The sequence below is a fragment of the Oxyura jamaicensis genome, chromosome 11 (assembly GCF_011077185.1).
Source record: "Oxyura jamaicensis isolate SHBP4307 breed ruddy duck chromosome 11, BPBGC_Ojam_1.0, whole genome shotgun sequence".
NCBI classification, from domain to species: Eukaryota; Metazoa; Chordata; class Aves; order Anseriformes; family Anatidae; genus Oxyura; species Oxyura jamaicensis.
The window spans coordinates 18755508-18760803 of record NC_048903.1 but is presented as its reverse complement, the minus strand read 5'-3'; the positions used below and the strand labels follow the sequence as shown (position 1 = coordinate 18760803).

Genomic DNA, 5296 nt, shown 5'->3' with positions numbered 1-5296 from the left:
CCGCTCATCTCCTCCCGCAGCTCGCTAAGTCCCGCAAGATGTTCCCTGCGTTGTGCGCAGCGCTTCATCCTCGGGGACATCTGGTGCCCTCCCGAGCTCCGGATCAGCGCGGGCGGCTGCGGCGGGCTCGGGGGGGCTTTTGGGGTCCCCGAGCACCGGACCCCGTTTTGCCAGGGGCCCGTGGCGCAGCTCTCAGCTCCCTTTTAATTCCTTTCCCAGCTGCGTTGCCTCAGCGCCATGACCAGGCTGTAACCGGAGAGGCGTTTTGCTGATGGAATGTTTTTCCACCGGGAAATGCCGATTTCTGTGGGAACATCTCAATATTTGAACCAAAACTTTCTCTTTTCTTGGGTGTGTGTGTGTGAATATGTCTGACCCGGGCTTTTCAGGGAGGTTTGAACTCCTCCTCGCATTTCTTTTGAGGTGGACACAAAAGGGTCAGCAGTGAGAGGCAGGGGGTGCGTGCTGATAGAGGAAAAGGAGCACTAAGGAAAGCTGAGGCGCACTTTGGAAATGGCAAGCTAGGAAAATTGAAGTCAAAAACGAATAAACTGCCCTATTAACCCCAAATATTCTTTCGATATGACTTCCAGAGCCTTTCTTTATCCCTCGTGCTGCCTCTTCCCATGTTGCTCGGGCTTCCTGGGCATTGCTTTGCCCAGCTGGGCATGAGCACCAGATCCCTGCAGCTTTCCAGAGGGATTTTCAGCTGGGCAGCAGCCGTGACCTCCACCGGCTTTCAGGGGCACCCAAGGCCCTGGGGCTGTGCTGGCCCCCCCCGGCCGACGAGGATGGAAACCAGCTGGGGCGCGGGCAGCAGACAATAGGGGCTGCTGAGGCTGCTCTGCTGCAAAGAAAGGGCTGCCCAAAAAGCTCGGCCCCTCCTGGGCTTGGAGTCAGCGGGGCCGAACGGCGAGGACACGGCACAGGGGACAAGCCCTGTCCTGGTGAGAAGTGGCGGCCGATCCGTCCCCGTGGGCGCTGGGGAGGCGCGGGCAGATGGCATCTCCCGCCGGTGAGCAACGGGCCGGGAATAGAAAGCTGAAACCGGAGCCCGCGTCTTCCCGTTGCATCTTCAGCATCATGTGAGAGGTCGCCTGCCCCCCCGTGCCATCCAGGCTTTGCCTAGAAATAGCCCCGGAGCTCTCGGGGCCACGCTGCCAGCCCCGCACGGCCCCGGCCTCGCAGCTGGTGGCCCCATGGGGACGGTGCCAGGGCTCCGGGTGGGTGCCCACAGCTGGACCCCCGGAGGCACAAACCCCCGAGGATGCTACGGGGGACCCCGGATGGTGCTCCCAAATTTTCATGTTACTATTCGCACTGACAAACTGCTTCTTCCTTTTTTTTTTTTTCCCTCTTTCCCCCTCCCTCCTCTCTCCTCTCCACCCTTTTTTAATAGCAGCCTCTAACAGCCACACTCATTCTTCTTTGTTGACACGGCCCTTTGGCATCGGCGCTTGGCATTTGCAGAGCAGCTCGTTCTGGAAAGTTAAAAAAAAAAAAAAAAAAAAAAAAAAAAGCTTTTTTTTAATTCTTATTTAAATAAAAAAAGGCAGCCCAGCCCTTGTACCCTGCTGGGGGAAGTGGGGCTCTCCGGTGCCTCGCGGGGAGCGGTGCCGCGGGGAGAAGCATCCCACGGGGCTAAGAGGTGGTGGGTGCCCACGCGGGGGCTCAGAAGCTCAGCTCTCCTTCCACGCACGCCCAGGCACATGCACACACACGCTCCCTCCTCGCCTGGCCCCCAGACTCCTGCTCGGATGGTGACAAGTCCCCGGTGTCCCCTCCATGGAGCAGCGATTTCCTTGCTGCAGCGTCTCCAGCTCAGCAGCAGCACCCACGGGGCTGCAGTGTCTGTGCTGCACCGGGGCTCAGGAGGGACCCAGGGGCCTTTTTTTTTCCCCCCCCACCTTTCTATTTCTGGCTCCGAGAAGCGCAGAGGCAGCAGATGTTCCTGCTCGTGCCAGCCGTGATCTTGGCTGAGAGCATCCTTGACTCACCTGCGTGGCTGGTGAGGGACCGCGGAGTAGTTTGCAAGCAGGGGAGAACCTGGCGGGGCTTCTGCAGCAAAAGGATTAATTAAAATAATCATTTAGGAAAGTCAAAAAAAAAAAAAAAAAACCAACAAAACAACACAAAACACAGAGCATTTAAAGCAGCAGATGAAGGACACATCCTAAATATTTCCGCAAAGCAGCTCTATCCACCTGAAAATAAGCACCAGCCGAGCGCATCGGCCGGCCTTAAAAAAAATAAAAAATAAATAAAGTTTGCAGAGGAAAACACAGCTGTTGAGCGCAGAGTTCAAGGTCGCTGGACCTCAGGCCAGCGGCCCCGTGTCCCGCGGTGGCCACGCTGCTGGCTTCACCCCGGGCAGGTGACACAGTGACACTCGGGCCGGCCACCTGGGAGAGCCGCGTGCCTCAGTTTCCCCGGGTGGCAGAGAGGGGATCAGCATCCCCTCAGGCATCTGCTTGCATTTGTGTGTCCCCACTGGATTTTGAACGGGGATGATGTTTTTTTTTTCCAAGCGAAAGCAGCTGCACCAGGGAACTCCTCCGAGGGCTGACCCCAGGAGTTTGGGACCGCAGCAGTTCCCGGGGTGATTGTAGTGCCCGGCGCGCGCTGCCCCCCGCGGCTCTTCCCATGCTGGTGCCGTGCCACGGGACGGGGCGATTTCCCCCGACCCCTTCCCCTGTGTTGGCTCCACGGTGGGAACCCGCAGCAGAGGTGGGAGCCCAGGGGCTGCCCTTCTGCCTCCCCGAGCCATGCGAGGCTGGGGATCGCCTCCTGGGAGAAACCCTCCCTCTACAACCCGCAGACCCCGCGGAGGATTATCCGGAGGGGGTGGCGGGGCGAGGGGGGGGGGGGAGCAGTCACGCTGTCTCGAAGGCACCGTGTTGTTTGAAATGCTCTTTAAGGCACTCGATGACTCACAGCAACAGCTGGAAGGAATAAGCAGTTGGTAATTTCCATATTAACCTCCGGGTCCTGGGGACGGGGGATCTGCAGCACGTGCCTCCCCGCGAGGGCACCGCGGCAGCCGGCCACCGGGCCACCGAGCGGGCACCGCCGGGCACGTATGGGGACGGGGACACGGGTGGCCCCGGCAGCCTGCAGGCTGCTGGCACAGCCCAAACTCTCCTGATGCGAGCCAGGAGGGGGCTGGCAGGGCTGCCCGGCCCCCGGGGGCTGTTTGCTCAGCACCTTGCACAACCAGCGCCCGCTCCCCAGCCCTGATGCAACGCGGCCACGCGGAGGCCACCCGGCCCCGCCTCGCTTGGCTTTGCCTTCGTGCCAAGGGACGCGAGGGCGCTGGAGGGGGGGACGGGGCTGCGGACCCCAGCCTCAGCCCTGGGGTCGCTTGAAAAACGCCGGCTCCAGCGGGGACCCTCCCCAGCACCGGCACGGTGGAAAATCCTGCGCGAGGCTCGCCTCCATCCCCGCGCACCCCGGGGGACGCGTTTGCCGCCAGGGCATATGTTTTCAGTTCTTGCCGGGGCCGACTTGAGAAATTCTCTCTCCCTCCCAGCTTCTCTGTTGAAAAAAAAAAAAAAAAAAAAAAAAACCCAACAAAAAACAGCGACCGCAGGGCCGGGGAGGCGGTGGATGATAAATGAGCCGCTCTGTCCCCGCGCAGCCTAAGCCCGGGGAGCTGCTCCCAGGCAGGCTGCGCCCCGTGGGGACGTGGGGGGACCCGGGGGCACGTACCCCCCCGGAGAGGCTTGGGGGGGGGGGGGGGGGGGAAAAAGGGGGGGGGGGGGGTTGGCGTTTTGCGGCAGGATGAGGAGGGGGGCTCCGGCCTCGGGTCCGTGAATGCAGCGCGTTGTTTGCTCGCCCATCTGCGGCGCAGGCGGGGGAGCATCTGTCGGCCCCGCGCGAGGGGTGGGCTGAGCCCACCGGGGGGGAGCAGGGCTCCGGCTGGGCAAGGGGGGTAGCCCCGGGCTGTGCTCCCTGGGGGAAAAACCTGCAGGGAGCAGAAGTGGAGGCTGCAGGGATGGCCGAAGCCTTCCCCCTACCCGCTGCTGCTGCCGCCTGGGGGCTTTTCTCTGGGCGGGGGTCCCATCCTGCTGGGTCTCCATATGCGCACGGTAACAAAACCACTGCAAGGAGGGAGCCCACGGTGCTGGCCGTGGGGCGTCAGGGAGAAGGGGCGATGCCTGGAGACCTTTAAAGAGCACTCCCCGCCACGCTCCCGCCGCCCTCGCCGCATAGAGCAGCCGCCACATCAGGCCTATAAATAAATAAAACACAACGAGGCCCCGCTGCCTGCTGGAGCACCCTGAAAAATAATAATAATAAAAAAAAAACCAACGCCCCGCGGAGCCCGTTCTCCCGAGGTATCGTGTTCCCCGCCTTGGGTGTCGCCTCCCCGCTTTATTGCCGGAGCCATCTGCGTGGAAACTGGATCCCCGTCCCAGAAGAGCCCCCCCCGTGCCCCCTGCCCGCGCTCCAGCTGATGCCCCCCGAGCTGTTTGATCTCCCGGCCAGTTGCCGGCCAGCGTCGGAAGCCGTCGCCCGTGGCCCCGGCCAGGGGATGACAGCGAGGGCCGGCCAAGCCAAGGGGGCACAGCTCGCTCTGCGGGGCAGCCCGATGGGGGACGAGGAGCGGGGACGGGGTGGCCTCTCCACGCCGTGCGTCCCTCTTTGGGTCCGATCCTGCACCATCCCCAGCAGCGGGACAGGCTCAAGGACAGGAGCGGGGCCGTTGCGGCGTGACTTGCCGTGAACTCGGCTGCGCTGCCATGCATGCTGTCAGCTAGACCGAGTATCCTTATTTTTTATAGGGATTTTTTAACATCCCTATTTTTTATAGGGATTTGTTTTGTTGCTGAGCGGCCGCTCGGGTGCTCCGGGTACAGCTCGCGCTTCCGCAGCGCCGCTTTGCCCAAGGACAGCAAAATGCTTCACCAGCACTAAATCTTATCGCGGGCTGGGAGGCAGGTAGGGACGCTCCGGGATTATTGCACGCCTCGCTGAAAGGCGGCCAGCTCCGGCGGAGAACACAGCAGCTATTTAGCAGCGAGCGGCCAGGCGCTGCGGCGTTTTAGGAGCGAGCGGGAAATAGGATCTGGTATCGAACTGGAACGGCGGCAGGGCTTGTAAATGGGAAATAAATTACCGGGGCCGGCCTTCGGTGGGGGAGCCGGGTTCATAACGGCGGGCGCGCGGCAGTGTCGGTGACATCCGGGGGGTGCCGCGGGACACGGCCCCCATGGGACGTGCAGGGTCCCCATAGGGCTCAGCCCCCTGTAGGACACAGCCCCCTATAGGACACAGCCCCCATGGGACATACAGG

At 62.0% G+C, this 5296-nt stretch overlaps 1 long non-coding RNA gene across 1 annotated transcript; it reads right to left on the bottom strand.

Annotated features, from left to right (window-relative positions):
- Nucleotides 1-1356: 1356 nt before the first annotated feature.
- LOC118172639 lies at nt 1357-2048 on the bottom strand. The gene is made up of 2 exons (XR_004753793.1): nt 1908-2048; nt 1357-1481 (listed from the first exon to the last, which is right to left on the bottom strand). It is a non-coding gene; the product is annotated as an uncharacterized LOC118172639 (long non-coding RNA).
- Between the last annotated feature and the right edge of the window lie 3248 nt (nt 2049-5296).